The following is a 22,590-nucleotide window of genomic DNA, read 5'->3' on the forward strand; positions in this document are numbered from 1 at the left end:
CTTTCTGACAGTATAATACTATAAATAGCCATGGCACTTGCAATTCTCTACAAATCTATTAACTATTACAGCCGTCAAAAATTTATTGTAGACGATTTTGAATAGCAGTAAAATTAAGCTTCTTGGTTATTACAGCAGATTTAGAAATTACGTTCGTTTTATTTTTTAAATTGCTTTATCATTAAGAGCGGCATCTTTTGGTTTAGTACAAATAATATCTCTGAATCACTTTCGTTAGCAGGAACGTGATACTAGCAGTAGTTTCATTTTACTTTTACAAGCTTCTTAAAACAATTGTTGAGCTGGCTAACGTGCGTTTTTATAAATTCAATTTCTTGTTCCAGCTTTCTGTTATGTTTCGTAAAAAGGTAGTCTTGATTATCCCGACCTGTCAATCAGACGTAGAATGGTCGGTACACTGGTTAAGCGAGACGAATTTCAAAACAGGGGCACGTAACCTATCTTTTACTCAAAAGTGTCTGGATGTTATGGACGAAACTTGGAACCAGTTTCAGCCTATTATTTATAGATCATTAAATGGTCATAGCTTATTAAGTACAGCATGATCGTTTATTTAGTGACTATAATTGTGTGAAACTGATTTAAGGCTTGGTATATATATATAAATATTGTGGCGTAATTGTCGAGATATTTGGAGATATTTATTTATGGTGGGTCACCCTACCAGCAATCGAGGTCCACTGCATGACAATATTCTTCATGTTCGGAGGGGCTCTTCTGGGGTGAGCTTAGTGTTGCCCGTCCACTTGTTGTGATGCAAGTTGATGCTTTGAATGGGGTGGAGAAGTTGCAGCTAGGGAAAGCCGTCCGACTGAAGGGAATCAGTTTTAAGCTGATTTCTGGTCACTTATTGCCGGATGTTACTATTACAATTGGAAGTTCTTCTTTCATATTAAATGTTGGTGTTGCTCCAATGTTTAACAAAGTGATTCTGTGTGGTCAGTCTAAGAAATTGTGTCGTTTCGGTCAGAGAGGAGGTTCTAACTGCTTCCTTGGGTAGTGCATATGAAGAAAATTACTGGTCTTGATCCTAACATGATGAAATTGTAGGTTGGAGTAATCTCCCTTGGAGAGAATGTTTTCCGGCTCCATTATTTGAAAAACACATATAATTATATGTTTAACAATTTAAATCAGATAGAAAGCTTTTTAAAGAAAGTAATCGTAAATCAATTTGTACTTCACAAGTTGGTTATCTCAAGTTGGTCATGTCATCTGGTCTTGCGACAAGGAATACTGTTAAATTATTGTAGCGGGGATTAATTTGCTACTTTTCACGTTGTCCGTTTGGTTGTTTGGTCTTGTTATTTAATTAATGGGATTTCGAGTTTTATTTTTCATAGTTAAAAAAGTCAAAAAAGATGTTATGGGTTGTGGTGTATATATGTTTCTATTGTAGTTATACTTTTGAAGTTTTGGTCTTGGTTTTATGGGAACTAGGATTTGATTCTTATGTTTGGTGGAATTTGTTCTTTGTGTCCTTAGTCTAAAATATTGAGGAGTTACTTTTGTTCTGGAAGGTTTTGTTGTACATTTCACTTGGAGGTTGTTTATCAGGTGATATGATTTGCTGTATTCTGATTGGTTATTTGGGTGGCGCATTTTATTAAAAGATATGAATTAGTATTTTCTCTCACTCTTCTTTTTCTACTTGGATGACTGGTTCCTGAGATTCATACAGCTCATTTCCACAAAGTGGTAAGACACATTTACATTACATATAATTTAAAACACATGAATGCTTGATATGTGACTTTATTTTGTGAAATAAAGTGTGTAGAATGAATGATTCTATATTATGATTTTATGAAATAATTCATAGACTTTATCCAAAGATGTAAGTCAATCATTCGGTTTACTGTGATATGATTAAGATTGTATAACATTGACTTGTATCATTAGTTTAGTATGGAATGTATTTTTGTTCTTTCAGGGCATATTGTTATTATAATTCATGAGGTTTTTTGACGTTCTTCATATATGCTCTGGTGCTTCATCTCTAAACTGTAACCGCGTTCGCGGTAGTAGGGTGCTGTATTCTCTTTAACTATTTTAGTAGGGTGTTATATTCTGTTTAAAGATTTTAGTCAGTTTCCATTGTCCTGTTTATCCAGCTAGCCTTGTATTTCCAGTAGTTATAATTACTTTAGTTTAGTTTAAAGATGATATTGTAAGATAGTGAGTAGATTTAAGTGTCTTAGAAACCTGCTTTGTTTATCCTAGTTACTAACTTCACTCTTTTATTATCTGGTCAACTATCAACATCTCTATTTAATTACAGCACAATTCATCATTTATTTCAAGGTAGGTTTAATATTTGTTTGACTGGACTAGACATTTTAAACTATATAAGTAATTCTAAACTAATAAATTAATTATTAGCAAATTAGGTAACTTTATATTTCATAAATAAACATTGATTAAATATATTATCCCCTGTGTAATGTCTTGTTAATTGTTTTATACTATAGCGTTCCTAATTGTGTTGTCTGTAAAGTTTACAACTCTATGGTCACATTTATTTTCCTGGAAAGCACCCGTCTTAGGGTATGTTAGTTTGATATCTATATTTATATCATTCTTTGTCATAACGGATTAAATGTAAATATATAGTCTTGATATTTTAATACATATAATATAGTACTTATATTATAACTTGCCTCCTGAATTAGTAATTAATAGAATATATATCATTTAATAATTCACTTGTGTAAATAATCATTTTGTATCTTTTCAGGGTTTTTTTGTTCTGTAAAATATTATATTGTCCTGTTGTTCACTGGTCTCAACTGTTCTGTTCAACCCCGACCTGGAGTCGATCATGCGATCCTCCAGCTACAAAATGGCGCCCAACGTGGTATAGAGACGGTGGATTCCTGGTGTGTTTTGTGATCTGTGTTTTGCGAACTCTTACTTGATTTGTGTTTGTGTTGGAATTCTTGGATTTTTCTGGATTTCTGCGAAAGAGCTATGTAAGTTGTTTTTTCTTATACTTGGCCAAGTAAACATTTTGTTTCTATGAATATATTATTATAATTGTATTAATTGTTCTTATTATTAACGTACATAGTATATAAATTACAAAGTTGGCCAAGTAAACATTTTGTTTGTATGAATATATTATTATAAGTGTATTAATTGTAATATTGAGTAGTTTATTGTTGTAAGTGTGAATGTGTATGTATATCTGGGGACGCCTTGATTGTCTGTCTTAGTCTTATACTTATAGTGTATAATATTTGTTCTTATTATTAACGTACATAAATTACAAAGTTAGTAAAATACACATATCGTAATTTAGACAGCTATATTATTATAAATAATCTAGGTGACTAATGCATTAAATTCTTTACTTCATAAATAAATACCGGTTATTTTACATATTTACTTATTCTACTTGTATATAGGTACATATTTTATTAATAATTGTTCATATAGTACATCTTACATTATACATTTATGTAGTAATAAAATTCATTGGTCATATTAGTACAATCATTCAATGGTTATTTGGTAAAATACATTTCTAACATTACAAATATCAACCTTACATAAATATTTAAATCATTGGAATCATAATTATTAGGGTGCTATTAATTACATAACATTATAATATTAAATTCTGTGTAAAACAGACATATGTATTTTATAATTAGGGTAGCTTTAAATTTCTCTTATAGGTGATAGGTTACATTGACATTGACCTACTGACTGTGACATTGACCTATTGACATTGACAGCCATTTTTTATTTGTTTACATTCTACATAGTTCCATAACTTAACATTATCAAAACACTTGCACTTGACTTTCCATTTCTATTTCTCCTCAGCATTTCTTTCCTTGTAACTTGACTTTAATTAATGAAGGTAAACTGATTGCTCATGACTTGCTTGATTTTCATTTAACCTTATCGTTCCAGTATTTGATTGTTTTTGTTTTCTTGTATTTTCATTTCTGAAGAGGTTTGAAAAGTTTCAGTTGGGTATTTCTTTTGGACTTGGATTTTCGGTGTTAATTTTGATATATATTCTGGTTTTGTTGTTGTGACTTCAACTTTGTAGATTGTTTTCGGTAGCGAATTTCACATTCCAGTCCAAAAATTTTGTTTGATTTTGATTTTCACTTAGATATTTTCATCTACATTTTGATTTTGATTTTCACGTAGATATTTTCATCTACATGGTGTGTAATGTGAATTTCCAAATTTTTTTTAGGTCATTTATTTGGTATTTATTCATTTATATTTTGTTGTTACATCGGTGCTTAGTTTACACAATGGCAGAAGCAAATGCAAATGAAGACGCAACTCGTTCAATTACTAATGAATTAAAAGTGGTAATGTTGCAATTAAATTTGGAAATGCAACATGAAGTTTTGTAAGGATGTACTAGTATATGGCCCTTTGATTGATACTCGTCCTCATCAATCTTCATCCCGTCTTCATTAGCCCAGGTTAGGAGCAGAACAGTAGGACGTTAAACTCCATTTCATTTCATATCAATCTTCATCTTTGTTAAATTTGTCATGCACGGTTTCAACTCCAAGGTGCTCACACAACTTCCACTGTTAGAAATTCTACTTCGCGAAGAACCCCAAGATCAGGCAATGAGACTTTTTATGTTAATTCCACACCATCATCGATTGAGATGTCAACCATCAAATTTTCAGAATACAACACCAGTGCAGAGTTATCCGGCATCAGCATCTTCTGTTTCCATACCCCATACACTACAGCAAAATTCTTCATCTGTTCAAATGAATCCAATTACTACATTTCAAAGATCTTCTTCAGTTTCCAGATTTGAAATGCCCACTTGTTCATACTTGCCTTTTTCATCTTCACCACGATTATCTTCATTTTCCGGAGACAGCAACAAAGGAGACGTTTCTTATCAATGGCGTCTGGAGATTGTCGGATTGGAGAGAGAAGGCCAATATTCTATCCCATCTATTATTAATGCCATTCGTAGAGCCGCACGAGGTACAGCTGCTGAATTTTTAATTGGTATTAATCCTCAAACAATAACTGATTTATTTATGCACTTTGACCCATTATTTGTTGATATTTTATCTGTAGATGTCTTGATGAATAAACTATACACTGCAAAGCAGCAGGAAAATCCATTTCCTCATGGGCATGTAAAATCAAACATATTCTTTCAAAATTAATTAATGCTGGTATTCTAGTTGAACATTCTTCAAATAAGATATTGAAGGACAGATTTTGGCATGGCCTGATCAATTCACAAGTCAAATCTAATACTAGGCACATTCTTGATGCTGATGTTTCATTTTCAGTTTTAATGACTGCAGTTAGGAAAGCTGAAGAAGAGATGCATAATTTCCAGTCACTTCTAATTTCGCTAGTTCTGGGTAATCATTTTATTTAACATCTACAACTTCAAGTTCTTCACACACTTTTCAAAATAAAATTTCCGGTTTGTCAGAGCAATTGAAAACAGTTAATTCTCGTATATCTGATATGGAGCACCAGATGCAGCAACCACGACAGAGGTACTATAGACAGCCACCTACACAGTTCAATTCTTCGAATATGAGAGATCCACCTCGTCAAGTTCATGTTCCTCCTCCTCCTTTGTTCAATCCCACATTTCGCCCACCGAATCAGTTTTTAAATACAAGCGATTATCGTCCCAGGGTAACTCCTATTTGTTACGCTTGTCAACAACCTGGTCACAGAAGAGGGGATCGAGTGTTCTTTAAACTCGCAAGGACTTATTCCACGGGGCGGTCGGTAAGTCCTAATGTTTCTTGTCAACAGAATGCCTCATCTTTTATTTCCGATTTAGTTGGTTCATCGAACGTTGCTCATATTTTAATTAATGATATTTTATGTTCTGCATTATTGGATTCCGGTTCAATGGTTTCTACCATTTCTGCTGATTTTCATCGTCGTTTTTTACCTAATTTTCAAATTTACCCGCTTAACGATTTATTAGAAGTTCGTACCGTAGGAGGGATTAAAGTTTCATACTTATGATATATTTCAGTTCCTGTTAGAATTCCTGATAGTAGTGAACATTTGCAAGATTTAATTTTAGTTGTACCTACAAATTCTTTTAATTCTAAGACTCCAATGTTAGTGGGTACAAATATTCTCTCAAGGTTATGTAACACATCAACAGATTCAGATGTTTGGAATTCCACATTTTCACTTTTAACTACACAAGTTCAATCTAGTAAAGTTCCTTGTTTTTTAAAGTCCAGTTCAAATCCGGTGAAGATTCCTGCAAATTCGTCAATGCTTGTGGCTGGTACTTCAAAATTAACTAAACCATTACCCGGTAAATGTTATATGGCGCTAGATGATATATCACTTCCTGGTTCTCTTCATGTTGTTCCTGGTATAGTTAAATGTAATTTTACAGTCATCTAATAAAGTGAGAATTAACATCACAAATTCTTCAGACAGACCCATTACTATTCCTGGTAAAGCAGTTCTTTGTCAACTTCAGCAAGTTGAAGTCGTAAATAATTCTCCATTTTTATCATCAAATAATTCTTCAGTAAAGCCGTTTGATGATTTGTTTAATTTTCAGTCTATTCATTCAAAATGTACAGAAGAAGCTAACCAACTTAAAGATCTTTTACATAGTTATAAAGACGTTTTCAAATAGTCCCTTTGCTTCTCCAGTAGATCTTGTTCGAAAAAAAGACGGTTCACTACGTTTCTGTGTGGACTACCGAAAACTAAATTCCAGAACTGTCCATGATTCATATGCACTTCCCAGGATAGAAGAGACTCTTGATTCGCTTCATGGTTCTAAATATTTTTCTTCATTAGATTTAAAAAGTGGGTACTAGCAGATAGAAATGGCTGAAGAAGATAAACCCAAGACAGCATTTACAACTGGCAATTTAGGCTTTTGGGAGTTTAATGCTATGCCCTTCGAATTAACCAACGCGCCTAGTTCTTTCCAGCGTTGTTTAGAGCGGTGTATGGCGGATATTCATCTGTTTCATTGTCTTACATATATAGATGACATTATTGTTTTTTCCAAAACATTCGAGGAACATCTTATTCGTTTAGGGTCCGTATTTTCTCGTCTCAGGAAGCATATTATTTCAGAAGATGGTGTAAAAGCTGACCCTGACAAAATTTCTACACTTAAGAACTGGCCGATTCCTTCAAATGTTTCTGAAATTCGTAGCTTTTTAGGTTTTTGTGGTTATTTTATAAGATACATTAAAGATTACTCAAGGATAGCTAAACCTTTAACTGCTTTATCAAGACTTCCAGTTTCAAGTCTAGATAATACAGTTGTATCTGCTATAATTAATTTCACTGACGTTGATCTTGGTAAAATTGAAACTTTTTCTTTTAGTCAGAATGTTCTAGATTGTTTTGTTTCTTTTATTATTAGTGTTCCTGTGGAATATTCAAATTTAATGGATAAGTCAAAAGTTTACAAGGCACAACAAGATTGTGTAGGGATTCAGTTTATAATTCAAGCAGTTAGAAATGGATGTAAACCTACTGATTTTCATGGTGTTGATAAGGATACAGCTGCTATACTTTGTTCCTGGGATAACTTAATTATAAAAGATATTTTATATAGAAAGTTTTCATCTTCATCTGACCCTATTTTACAAATTGTATTACCTGTTTCTCTTCGTCGTCTGGTATTGTCTGCACTTCATGACAATTTGGGTCATATGGGTAGAGATCGAACCTTGGATTTGGTTAAATCTCGAGTTTATTGGCCACATATGTGTAGAGATGTAGAAAATTATGTTCGTATATGTGACAGATGTATCCGTCGAAAGTCTCCCCAACAGAATATTCGTGCTCCTTTAGTCGGTATTTCAACATCAGAACCTTTACAACTAGTCTGCACTGATTTTCTTTCTTTGGAACCATCTAAAGGTGGTATTGAGAATATTTTAATTATAACGGATCATTTCACAAAGTTTGCTGTAGCAGTACCAACAAAAAACCAGACCGCTAAAACCACCGCTAAAATCTTAATACAACATTTCTTCTTACCATATGGCATTTTTTCACAACTTCATTCTGATCAGGGTCGAAATTTTGAATCGAATATTATTAAAGTATGCAGTATCTTAGGTATAAATAAATCTAGAACAACACTATCATCCCATGGGTAATGGGTTATGTGAGCGTTTTAACAGAACTTTATTAAATATGCTTGGTACACTCACAGAAGATCAGAAAGTTCACTGGAAAGACTCTCATTTTTAGTATATGTATATAATTCAACAAAATAGGAGTCCACTTCTTATTCTCCTTTTTATCTCATGTTTGGTAGAAATCCAAAACTTCCGGTGGATATAATTCTTGGTGACAATTATTCTTCTGATATCAATTCTTCATACACACAATTTGCTTCTCAGCTGCAAGATAAATTCAATTTGGTTAATGAAATTGCTAAACAAAACATAGAAAAGGCTCAACATAGACAAGTTTCACTATGATACAAAAGTTAAAGGCGCTAACCTTCATTATGGAGATATTGTTTTGGTAAGAAATGTTCAAATTAGAGGTAAAAATAAATTGGCTGATAAGTGGGAAAATATTTGTTATACTGTTGTTTCACAGCCTGATTTCAGCATTCCAGTTTACACTGTTCAAAAAGATGGCACTTCCGAAAGACGCACCCTTCACAGAAATCTTCTCTTACCTATTTGTTCGTCAGGGCGCCCTATTCCAGCTCCCCGATCTAAAGTGTCACTTGATACTACTTTGTCAATTGATTGCAGTATTTCTGAAGAACCTATAACTCGGGTCAGTACTAGTGATGTAAATAGTGATGTCATTCCTCTTTCTGATGTAAGTAGTGGTGTTTCTCAGTCTTCTGATGCAGATGGGTCTGTGGTTAATATTAACGATAGTAATTTGGTTTCTGATGGTCACTGTTCTACTGATATTAATATTTCTTTGCAAAAAGCTCCCGATATTTTACCACCGGATATTTCTATTCCAGTTGTGTCAGATTCTCATTCGTCAGAAAGTCCTGTTCCTTTAAAACGTCAACGAAAACCATCGGGATGGATGAAATCGGATGCTTGGGTTTTAGGGAATACTGTTTGGGTTTGATTTTCAGTGACTATATCTACTTTTATAATTGATTTCTGCATTATTAATTAGGTTGGTTATATTACAAATGTATGTAGTTGCTTACAGTTTTAGGTGATGACGACTTGGATTTGTTTATGGATTATGATTTGGTTATTTGGTTTTTGTATTATATGTATATTGTTGTTTTTATTAAGGTGGATCATAGACTGGTTAGGACGCCACTTCTTGTGCTGGGGGGATAGTGTAGTAGGGTGCTATATTCTCTTTAACTATTTTAGTAGGGTGTTATATTCTGTTTAAAGATTTTAGTCAGTTTCCATTGTCCTGTTTATCCAGCTAGCCTTGTATTTCCAGTAGTTATAATTACTTTAGTTTAGTTTAAAGATGCTGTTGTAAGATAGTGAGTAGATTTAAGTGTCTTAGAAACCTGCTTTGTTTATCCTAGTTACTAACTTCACTCTTTTATTTTCTGGTCAACTATCAACATCTCTATTTAATTACAGCACAATTAATCATTTATTTCAAGGTACTGCTGAAATGCAGTAGGGTAGTGTAAAAAATGCAGTAGAAACCATGATTTGGCAGATTCCCAAAAAAGCGTAAATTTGCACTTCCAAGGGTAATTAATTTAGAAATGATACGCTGAACTGCAGGTCCAACAATTAACAATACAAAAATTGCATTAAATGGGTAATTAGATAAAATGTACACAAACAATGGTAACCATATCTTATCTAAAATTATTTATCATTAGGCCTATGTAATTAAACCAAAATTGAATATGTAGCCTATAGAAAGAAATAATTAGTAACTACTGGCAGTAGGCCTACCACTGCCACTTCTCTTTTGTTTTAACTTAGCTGTCTGTGTTAGTGTTAGCATGATTTTAAAAATATCTTGATTCCTTGTGACGTACGTGCGACGTACCACTGCCACTGTAAATTGGTCGCTATTTGTTTAGTTTATCGCTACGCATTTTAAGAGTATTTGGAACACGTGCCAATAATTATATCCGCTTTATTAACTCTAAAATAGGTTGAAAAGAATTTGAGAAAAAATCTTAGCTAAATTACACCTTACAATATCCCAAATCGATGTTAATAACCGAAAGTCGCAATCATTATTGTTTACATGCAAAGAGTTGCTTCCCTTAGTTCCATAGTTTTGGCGAGAATATTAAAAAACTCTTTGTTTGAAAATGCGGTAGATATCTCTTACCGGGCAGTAGAGCGGTACATGAGGCCTTTTCGCGGCACTTTACTGCGTGATGCGGTAGAGTTGACAGGTCTGCTGGTTATCATTGCTGATAGATTCACCTATGCTTTGTTTTTTCCCCACAGTTCTTGGAAAATATGGGCATGTCTTGTACATGTGTGGTTAATATATCCATATTTTGAGCCCTACAACATAAAGAACAGGTGAAGTTCTGATTGCTTGATGACTATGCTGATGATACATCGGTCAGGTATGTAAATGTTCTTAATTTTTTTATGATCAGGCTAAAGTTCAAGAAGCTACAGGGTTTTTTATATGCCCACATTTTCATGTGGAAGTATATTGTCGTCGCCCCTGTCTGTCCATCCGTCCACAATTGTTTGTGGACACTCTACATGTCACAATTTTTATTCTATTTCAACGAAACTTGAATTATAGGTTTATCTCGCTAAGATGTCGGTTCCTTTCGATATTGGCATGTATCGAACCGTAACTCCATGGATTCTGGCCCCTGATTGTATGAAAAATCACGTTTTTAGCTTGAGCTCCCTCTAGAGGTCACAATTATTATCTGATTTTAAAAAAAAGTTAAAAAATATCACCGTTACATCGTAATTCTGGCTCAGTTTGAATTTCGTGAAAATCGGACTAAAACCGACGGACAAAATGGACGCCCCTCGTACGCAAATAGTGTGTAACATCTGATATTTCAAAGTTGTTGACCGTCTTTGTACGCAAATTGTGTAAAAGTATAATATGCAAAGGTTGTCGAAGGTTATGGCCCCTGATTGTACGGAAAATACCTTTTTAGCTTGTAGTCCCTGTAGAGGTCACAATTTTGTCTGATTTAAAAAAAAAAAAAAAGATGTGTGAATATATCACCATTACACGCTAAAATCTTGGATCCGTTTGATAATCACGGATACCCAAACTTAACTTCCTGGATTATGGCTCCTGATTGTTCGAAAAATCGCATTTTTAGCTTGCAGATTTTCTAGAGGTCACAATTTTTTTCCGATTTTAAAAACCGTTCAAATATTTCACCATTTCACCATAATGAAGGTTGAATTTGAATTTCGGGAAAATTGAAATGAAACTGCCCAACAAAATTGTGTAAAAGTATATTGTCTACCCTTTAGCGGTCACAATTTTTATCCGATTCTGATGCAACTTAAAACATATCTTTATATCCCAAAGATCTTCTCAGTCCCTTTTGATATTTGCGCATTTCAGACCATAACTTTCTGGATTATTGCCCTGATTGTACAAAAAATCCTGTTTGTTTTTAGCTTGTTCTCTATCCATCTCTTGCAAACTGTGGGCGTAGCCTGCCTGGCAGCTGGTGGTCATCAATTGATATAGAAAACCATTTATATCTTATTTCCAAAACCGTTCAAATGTGTCGGCATTACATCATAATTATGAATTTCCTGAAAATCGGACTGAAACTTTCAGTCAAATGGCAACTCTCCATACAATACCAAGGTTATGGACCATTTAGAGATCAAAAGTTTTATCCGATACTTAAAACGAGTATCACTAGCTCTTGTATAAGTTCAATTTTTGTGCCCATTTCAATATCCCCTACTTTTTTTTGAAGAGTATATATTATTGGCATACTTATTCAACAAGGACGTTACTCAAATATCTTATTTTTAAAGATAGGGCATAAATGGTCTAACAATTAATTTTATTTGCACAAACCAGTGAGGTGTTACATAGAAATAGAATTTTTTAATACAACTGTCTTAGTGCTAGGTTCCAACTATCACGATTCGCGCCAGGAAAACGAGTCTGTGTTCGTCAAATTTTACAAATTATCTTGGGGGGGGGGGGGCTGTTCGCAAACAACCGGCTGTACCATTTGTAACCAGAAATATTTTGGGGGGCATTTCAGGTTCTGTTCCGCTTACATTCATCGAGCCCGTATGCTTTTGCTCACAACTGGGGGTCTCTTAACCTAGGGATCAGCATAGAGCATAATAGGGTTTTCATCTGAAGTTCTACATACTAAAAGTCTCATGTTAAAATCAGACCTGTTGTATCTAACAGTATAATTACTTGCGTTCAATAACTCGGAGAAAAGAATGATTGCGGCCAAATTAGCTTGCGGACACTCAAGGGGTCAATCTTTATCGGATTTTGATGGAACTTGGAATTCGTGTTTATAACCCAAAGATCTTGGTGCCCTTGAATATTTGCATATATCGGATCGTAACTTCCTGAATTATGGCCCTTGATGGTACGAAAAATCGTGTTTTTAGCTTGTGGTCAATCTTGAGGGCACAATTTTTATCCGATTTCAAAAAACGTTTGAATGTATCACCGTTACACCCTAATGATGGTTGACTTCGAATTTTGTGAAAATCGGACCAAAACTGTCAGAAAAAATAGCCGCCCCCCCCCCCCCCCATGTGCAAATGTTGTAAACATTTGGTATATCAAGGTTATGGACCTCTAAAGGTCACAATTACACCCTAATGATGGTTGTTGACTTCTAATGGCCACCCCCCTCGTATGCAAATAGTGTAAATATATGGTATATCAAGGTTGTGGACCCTCTAGTGGCTGCAATTTTGATCCGATTGTGAAATACATGTTTATAACCCAAGGATCTTGGTTCCTCTTGATATTTGCGCATATTTCCTGAATTATGACCCTTGATTATACGAAAAATCACGTTTTTAGCTTGTGGTCTCTCTAGGGGCCACAATTTTTATCCGATTAAAAGTTTGAATATATCATTGTTACACCCTAGTGATGGTTGAGTTCGAATTTTGTGAAAATCAGGCCAAAACTGCTGGACAAAATGGTTGCCCCTTGTACGCAGATAGTGTAAATTATATGGTATATTAAGATTTTGGAGCTTCTAGAGGCCACAATTTTGATCCGATGTTGATGAAACTTTAAATTTATATTGATATCAGAATGATTTGGTTCCATTCGGTAATTGCATATACCGATTTAAAAAAAAAACGATTGAATATATTACCTTTACACACTAATGTAATGGTTGAGTTCGAATCACATAAAAATTGAACCAAAACTGCCGGACATAATGATCGCACCTCGTACACAAATAGTATAAATATATGGTATATCAAGGTTGTGGACCCTCTAGTGGCTGCAATTTTGATCCGATTGTGAAATACATGTTTATAACCCAAGGATCTTGGTTCCTCTTGATATTTGCGCATTTCGGATCGTAACTTCCTGAATTATGACCCTTGATTATACGAAAAATCACGTTTTAAGCTTGTGGTCTCTCTAGGAGCCACAATTTTTATCCGATTTAAAGTTTGAATATATCTTTGTTACACCCTAGTGATGGTTGAGTTCGAATTTTGTGAAAATCAGGCCAAAACTGCTGGACAAAATGGTTGCCCCTTGTACGCAGATAGTGTAAATTATATGGTATATTAAGATTTTGGAGCCTCTAGAGGCCACAATTTTGATCCGATGTTGATGAAACTTTAAATTTATATTGATATCAGAATGATTTGGTTCCATTCGGTAATTGCATATACCGATTTAAAAAAAACCGATTGAATATATTAACTTTACACCCTAATGTAATGGTTGAGTTCGAATCACATAAAAATTGAACCAAAATTGCCGGACATAATGATCGCACCTCGTACACAAATAGTATAAATATATGGTATATCAAGGTTGTGGACCCTCTATAAGTCACAATTTTATCCGATTTTGGTGAAACTTGAAATATATCGTTATAACCCAAAGATCTTGGTTCCTTTCGATATTCGTGCATGTCGGATTGTAACTTCCTGAATTTTTAGCTGGTGGTCAAAATTTTTATCCCATTTCGATGAAACTTAAATTATATCTTTATATCCCAAATATCGCAGATCCTCTCAATATTCGCGCATTTCAGACCATAGCTTCCTGAATTATGGGCCCTAATTGTACGAAAAATCGCTTTCTCTATCCATCTCTTGCAAAATGTGGGCGTATCTTGCTTGGCAACTTCTGGTTCTCTTTTCTAATTCAGTTATAAACTGCCACATTTTGACTTCATTTTTCCACTGCTCACATATGAATTATTCTTATGCAATGCTGGAGGATTCTTTAAACTATTAGAGGCCATACTAGGCTTTGGTGAAAGACTATTGTTACTACTAAGATTATTAGTATTTATACTACTACTACATGGTATAAAAACTACTGTTTTTGTTCAGATTATTAGTTTTACCTAGTATAAAAACTATTATTTTTGTTCGGATTATTAGTTTTACGTAGTATAAAGATAGGTTGCCAGGCAACGAAACATACGCCCACAGCAGCTAAATCGTCCGGGCAGTAAACAAGAGTTGTCACATATGTTTATATCAAGATTCATTGAAAATCAATATACTTGTTTGTCTCAAGACTTTAAACTCTGTGTATCAATCTGAAGTCAATCGGATAACTTTAGCCTCTAGAGCGTCACAAGATTTTTCAAAGTGATCAAGGGCCATAACTCTTGCAGTAATTATCGGAAATCGTTGAAAATCAATGATTCTTCGTCTCATGACCTCAAACACTGTGTATCAATTTAAAGTCAATTGGATATTAACTTTAGCCTACAGAGCATTTACAAGATTTTTTGAAGTGATCAAGGGCCATAACTCTGGCAGTCATCATCAACTTTGACCTCTAGAGCACCCACCCATTTTGAAGTGATAAAGGGCCATAACTCTGGCAGTAATTATCGGAAATCACTGAACATCAATAGGCTTGTTCGTCTCATGACCTTAAACACTGTGTATAAATTTAAAGTCAATCGGATATTAACTTCAGCCTCTAGAGCATCCACAAGCAATTTCAATGTGGGCGTATAAAAACTATTGTTTTTGTTCAGATTATTATTTTTTTTCTCATGTGTTTGGAAAAAGTACATGTTCTACAAAATAAAACTCTATACCATCCGAAAGGTATTTAGTACAAAAGGTGAATAACTAAAACTTTGAAAATGATAACAGGAAGTGATGTCATCAACGACAATAGACCTATATTAGACATCAGAGAGAATTTTTTCGTTTTTCAACCAATTTGGATGCGACTTTCACTAATTTGTAACTGTTCATATTTCTCGGCTTTTATGTCGAGACATTGACTACTCTGACGCATGCCTTGGCAGTTGGAATTCGATATAAGAGTAGGCCGTAGTGCCGCTGTCCGGGCAAAATTTCCCTCATAGCACACTGTATGGCGTATGCCCGTCTTCATTAGCCCAGGTTAGGAGCAGAACAGTAGGACGTTAAACTCCATTTCATTTCTCTGACGCATGCATATGGCCCAATTTGATTAAGCCAAAAATGTCAACAAAAACTTTTCGATTATCTCCCCTTTGAAGATGTTAGATTTCCAACTTCTTTAAACATACATACACTATGCAAGAGCTAAAACTGCCTATTGCAGGTCTTTCGGCCTGAAATGTTATCTAAATTCTTAATTAGACATGGATTAGGCTCCGATTTCCTGTTCGACATCCATTCATAATTTAATCATTAAATGGATAATTGAGACTATGTTTTTTATCGTACCGACTTTAGTAATAATGATCGAGGCTAGGCCAAAAGTTCTATCGCTAAAATCTTTTTATGAAGGGATCAATTTGACTGAAATTTTCAGCAAATTCCCTTTACATTATCTAGTTTTTATACCCTTACATTTTCATGTGGACACTCTAGAGATCACAATTTTCACCCAATTTGATGAAACTCGAAATGCATGTTTATAACCCAAAGATTTTGTTTCCTTTCGACATTTGTGCATATCAGATCGTAACTTGCTGAACTTGGTCCCTGATTGTATGAAAAATCGCGTTTTTAGCTTGTGGTCCCTCAAGAGTTCACAATTATTATCTGATTTAAAAAAACGTTTGAATATGTCACCGTTACACCATATTGTTGGTGGTTGAGTTCGAATTTCATGAAAAACGGACCAAAACTGTCAGACAAAATGCCCCCCCCCCCCATGTGCAAATGTTGTAAACATTTGGTATATCAAGGTTATGGACCTCTAAAGGTCACAATTTTGACCGGATTTTAATGAAAATTGAAATACATGTTTATAACCCAAATATCTTGGTTTCTTTCGAAATTCGCACATATCGCATCGTAACTTCCTGAATTATGGCCCTTGATTGTATGAAAAATCACATTTTTAGTTTGTCCCACTAGAGGTCAAAATTTGTATCCAATTTAAAAAAACCACATGTGAATGTCACAATTTTGATCCAATTTTGATGAAACTTGAAATGCATGTTTATAACACAAAGATCTTGGTTCTTTTCGATATTCGCACATATCTGATTGTACTTTCTTGAATTATGGTCCTTGATCGTAAGAAAAATAACGTTTTTAGCTTGTGGTCCCTTAATTTAAAAATTAGTCACAATTGTGATCCGATTTTGATGAAACTTGAAATACATGTTTATAACCCAAAGATCTTGGTTACTGTCAATATTTGTGCATATCAGATCGTAACTTCCTGGATTATGTCACCTGATTGTATGAAAAATCCTGTTTTTAGCTTGTGGTCCCTCGAGGGGTCACAATTATTATCTGATATACAAAAACAATCAAATATATCACCGTTACACAGTAATGTTAGGCGAGTTTGAATTTCCTGAAAATCGGACGAAAACTGCCAGACAAAATGGCCTACCCCTCGACGCAAATAGTGTAAACATCTGGTATATCAAGGTTGTGAACCCTTTGGAGGTCACAATTTTGATCGGATTTTAATGAAACTTGAAATGCATGTTTATAACCCAACGATCTTGGTTCCTGTCGATATTCGCACATATCTGATCGTACCTTCTTGAATTATGGCCCTTGATGTTACGAAAAATCGCTTTTTGTTTAGTTTGTTCTCTATCCATCTCTTGAAAAATGGTTAACTATTATATTGAGAACTTCCAGCTCTTTATCTAATCTCCCATAATGTATCTTTAATGTTGCCTTATTTAAAAATATTTGTTAGTACGAGTCGTCTTTCAACTTTTTAGAGAAATCTCATCATGTTAAAATTCACCGAAAGTGACACTATTTTGAAAATGTAAGTCAATCTTCAAAATCCTACTCGTCCTACAATTTTTATCCGAAGGTCAATAGTTTGATATTTTTGAAAAGCATTCACTATTCGCAATCGACTGTTGCAGTAGAAATTTGACCTAGATTTTTTGTTATAGTGACGTCCTAAGTTTTTATACGCCCACATTTTCATGTGATTGTATATTGTCTAGCCCTGTCCGTCCGGACGTCCACAATTGTTTGTAGACACTCTACAGTTCACAATTTCTATCCGATTTCAACGAAACTTGAAATATAGGTTTATCTCACTAAGATCTCCGTTCCTTGCGATATGGATTATGGCCCCTGATTCTTCGAAAAATCGCGTTTTTGGCTTGTGGACCCTATAGAGGTCACAATTTTTATCCAATGATTTGGTTCCATTCGGTAATTGCATATACCTGAACGTAACTTCCTGAATTATGGCCCGTGATTGTACGAAAAATTTCGTATTTAGCTTGTGGACCCTATAGAGGTCATAATTTTTATCTGATTTAAAAAAAAACGTTCAGATTTATCACCGTTACTCCGTAAAATTAGATGAGTTCGAATTTCATGAAAATCTGACCAAAACTGCTGGAGAAAATGGCCGCCCCTCGTACACAATTAGTGTAAACATCTGTTATATCGAAGTTGTGGACTATCTAGAGGTCACAATTTTGATATGATTTTGATGAAACTTGAAATGCATGTTTATAACCCTTTCGATATTTGGGCATATTGAATCGTAACTTCCTGAATTATGGCCCCTGATTGTATGAAAAATCGTGTTTTTAGCTTGCGGACCCTCTAGAGGTCACAATTCTTACCTGATTTAAAAAAACGTTTGAATATATCACCTTTTCACGGTGATGTTTGTTGAGTTCGAATTCCATGAAAATTGGGCCAAAACTGTCGGACAATATGCAAATAGTGTAATGAAACGTGAAAAGCTAAAGTAATTTTAGTTTAAATATATCATTTGTGTGGAAATTACCACTGTTCGGTTTGTTGTGCCGTATTATTTATCAATATGGAGATTTCTGTTTTATGGATATTGCTATTGAAGGTAAGATGCTCAATCTACGCATCGTGGCACGTTTTTATAAATTTAATATATTTCAAACGGTGAGTGCGCGTCTTTTAATAATAAAGCAGAAATATAGTTCGGTTGTTTTTGCTGAATTTACTCTCTATATTCCCGTGGATATTCAAATTGGGCTCTGACTGGTCGGTATTGATAAATGACAACATAATATTCGCCTTTCCGTATACGATAGATTAAGGCCCATATTTTTATTTCATTAAATGAAACTTATAGTATGCAATACAAAAGGGTTCAACGTAGTTCATAGCGAGCACACACGCCTATCTAAAGACCTGTCTTTAATTATACAAAGACCTACGTAAAACACACGGTCGAATGATAAATCGCACGGTAAAACAGTTTTACTTCCCAAATTTTGATTTAACACGTACGTGTCAGATAAAGCCTGTTGGTCCTTGATTATACTCGCCAATTAAACAATACACAACATTGACATTCATTTTTTACCGGTCGGTTAATTAACACACCTCTACTGAAAACGCGCCGTCGCACAGTTTTTCACCCCTATCGTTAATTAACTCACCTCTCAGACAGTTTTTCACCCTCGTTAATTAACACACCTTATTTACAGTTTTAACGCGGTAATGCCGAGTAATAGTCGGAAAATTAATTTTCTTTCGATAGACGTAGAGATAACGCCCAAGACATAATTTTCTATAAGGGCTGTGCACAGATTGACCACTTAGTAGTTCTCAGTGATAGCAGTCATAATTTTTATCCGATTTAAAACGAAACCTTTGAATATATCACCACCATTACAACCTCAGTATAGTTGAGTTCCAATTTCGTAAAAATCGTACCAAAACTGACCAACAAAATGGCAGCCCCTCGTACTCAAATAGCCTAAAAATATGATATATCAAGGTTGTGGACACTTTGGAGGTCACAATTTTTATCCAATTTTGTTGAAACTTGAAATGTAAGTTTATAACCCAAAGATCTCGGTTCCTTTTGATAATCACGCATATCGGACCGTAAATTCATGAATTATGGCCCCTGATTTTACGTAAAATCGCGTTTTTAGCTTGTAGACCCTATAGAGATCAGAATTTTTATCCGATTTTGTTGAAACTTGAAATGTAAGTTTATAACCCAAAGATCCCGGTTCCTTGCGCAGTTGACGATAAATAGGCAAGTTTGCATGCGTCATTTTTCACATTATTTTGCCTGTAGTATCACCGGAAGTTTAAGTCTCATTTTGGCAAAAACTGTATTTTTATACGCCCACATTTTCATGTGGACATATATTGTTGTCGCCCCTGTCCGTCTGGACATCCGTCCGTCCACCATTTGTTTGTGGACACTCTACAGGTCACAATTCTTATCCGATTTTGACGAAACTTGAAATATAGGTTTATCACCAAAAGATCTCGACTGCTTTCGATATTGGCATGTATCGGATCGAAACTTAATGAATTATGGCCTCTGTACGAAAAATCACGTTTTTAGCTTCTGGACCCTAGGGTGCATAATTTTATCTGATTTTAAAAAAAGTTTTCATATATCACCGTTACACCCTAAGAATGGCGGAGTTCGAAGTTCGTGAAATAGCGCAAAAATATGGTATTTCAAGGTTGTGGACCCTAAAGAGGTCACAATTTTTATCCGATTTTGTTGAAACTTGAAATGTAAGTTTATAACCCAATTATCTGTTTCTATCGATATCCGCGCATATCGGATTGTAACTTCCAGAATTATGGCCCTTGATTTCAGACCATAATTTTCTGGATTATTGCCCCTGATTGTACAAAAAATCCCGTTTGTTTTTAGCTTGTTCTCTATCCATCCCTTGCAAAATGTGGGCGTATCCTGCCTGGCAGCTACTGGTTATTTTGAGCAAAGAAATTGGTTACTAAAAATAGACTACTTTCAATTCATTTTATTTATCGAAGGCTCGGATTACCTACATGATGCCACAGCACAGAGTATAAATATTTTTAATCTGTGGCCACAGTAACTTACAAATTTTCTCCTTTCTCTCAAAATATTCACAAAATAGAGTTCCGACAAAGACAATTTAAATTCCATAAGTTACACTTTACCAGCAAATTATAATATTTGCAACATACTCTTACTGATATATGTCAAACACTATGCCACATAATATGACACATATAAAAGCAAATTATAGTCTGCAAAGGATGAAGGTCATTTGCGCTGTCTTGGAAAGTACGAATTATATTTAATGGGTGATCAGAAAGAAAATGCAATGGTTGGGGCTTTAAAAAATATATAGGTGTGTAAATAATTGATCTCCCACAATTTGTATTCGGTTAGGAGGTTCGATCAACCGGGCGATTTTTCATGCTCCAGTGATAGGTCAACAGGGCATGACTGGAGTGTGGAGAAGGAGGACTTGAAATACCAAAATGGCTAAAGCACATGCGAGTACATGCATGTGTACATTTGTCTTGATGGTTGTTGTACACACCATGGGACAATAGTTGCGTGTGATAAGTAACGTCAAAAAGTTCAAATAATTCTTGTATAACCGCGATTGTGGGACATTTTGCAAAATGAAATGGGGTTTAACGTCCTACTGTTTTGCTCCGAACTGGACAAATGAAGACAGGCATATGCCATACAGTGTGCTATGAGGTAAATTTTGCCCGGACAGCGGCACTACGGTCTACTCTTATATCGAATTTCAACCCCCAAGGGATCTTTTACGTGCACGCCAATGTGTACACGGGACCTTGGTTTTTTTAACCATTCGAACGACTAGACTGCTGTCCTTGTCGTGCATCACTGACTAGGGGGAACCACGCCAGAAAATGTGGATGAACTTCCTCGGCCAATGCAGGGATCAAACACCCGACCTCTAGACTAGCGAGCCAGCGTCTTAACCACTTAGACACCGTGATCCCCCCTGGATATTTTCACCATAAATTAACACCTCAGTGATCACAAGATGAGTTTAAAGGGCGAGTGGTAGCAAAAAAAATGGTCTGTGAGTAATGTATTTTATTGTAGACTTTTGTATCCAAGAGCCATTGTTCTTGTTTTTGAAATAATTTTTTCATCTTTTCAGGTGTTGTGACAAAATGGTGTAACTTTACCTTGCCCTTAATTCCTGAAAGATCTGAACATGAGTGTTGGGCATTCATGTTTGATGTGACTCCCATTTAAGTGTCTCAATATTTCATTGTTGTGGCACCACAGAAAGTAAATAACAATTTCAGTGTTTTCCACAAATTAAGTTTGTGGCAGTATGGATGTTGTGACTCCTTTTCTTGTATAGTGAAAATGGGACTCATTGGTTTTAATCTTTAACCCCTCACCCTGAATTTATAGGTTTTAATCTTAAATACCTAACCCTAATCCAAATAGAAAGTAGGAAGTTCCATATTCAAAAATGGCGGGCGATGGTATCCTGGGCTATCCTGACTTGGTAAAGGTTGTTCTGGCTTTATAACTGTTGAATGTAAGCTCATCCGTTCTGGCTTGGTAAAGACGGTCAAAAATATCCTAAACAGTCCTGGATTAAAACAATCCTGATAGTATCCCATGCTTTCCTGCCTTAAACAATGCTGATAGTATGCTAAGCTCATCTGGCTTGGTGAAATTGGGCGATATTTTCCTAAGGCGTGAAATAATACTGATTGTAGCCCAAGCCTTGCGGGCTTGATAAAAATGGCGGACGATGGTATCCTAAGTTGTCCTGGCTTGGAAAGGGTTGATTATATCCCAAATGGTTCTGGCTTTATAAATGGTGAATGTGGCTCAACAGTTCTGCCTTGGTAAATATGGTCGATAGTATCATAACCTGTTCTGGCTTGACACAATCTTGATAGTTTCCCATGCTTTCTTGGCTTGAAACAATCCTGATAGTATGCTAAGCTGATCTGGCTTGGCGAAATTGGCGATAGTTTCCTAAGGCATGAAACAATCCTGATTGTAGCCCAGGCTTTACGTGGTTGATACAAATGGCGGGCGATGGTATCCTAAGCTGTCCTGGCTTGGAAAGGGTTGATTATATGCCAAATGGTTCTCGCTTTATAAATGTTGAATGTAGCTCAACAGTTCTGCCTTGGTAAATATGGTCGATAGTATCCTAACCTGTTCTGGCTTGACACAATCTTGATAGTTTCCCATGCTTTCTTGCCTTGAAACAATCCTGATAGT

The 22,590-nt window shown here is 35.1% G+C and overlaps 1 long non-coding RNA gene across 2 annotated transcripts; it reads left to right on the plus strand.

The window, feature by feature from the left end:
• The first annotated feature begins 1,474 nt into the window (after positions 1-1,474).
• On the plus strand, positions 1,475-21,932 carry LOC126832353 (uncharacterized). 2 transcript variants are annotated; one of them, XR_007684679.2, is made up of 7 exons: positions 1,483-1,719; positions 1,955-2,050; positions 2,303-2,325; positions 2,493-2,568; positions 2,759-2,993; positions 10,425-10,549; positions 21,497-21,932. It is a non-coding gene; the product is annotated as an uncharacterized LOC126832353 (long non-coding RNA). The 2 variants fall into 2 exon arrangements; XR_007684678.2 differs by having other exon boundaries at positions 1,475-1,719; positions 1,955-2,325.
• The last annotated feature ends 658 nt before the right edge of the window (positions 21,933-22,590 follow it).

This window comes from Patella vulgata, chromosome 9, assembly GCF_932274485.2.
Source record: "Patella vulgata chromosome 9, xgPatVulg1.2, whole genome shotgun sequence".
In the NCBI taxonomy this organism is placed as follows: domain Eukaryota; kingdom Metazoa; phylum Mollusca; class Gastropoda; family Patellidae; genus Patella; species Patella vulgata.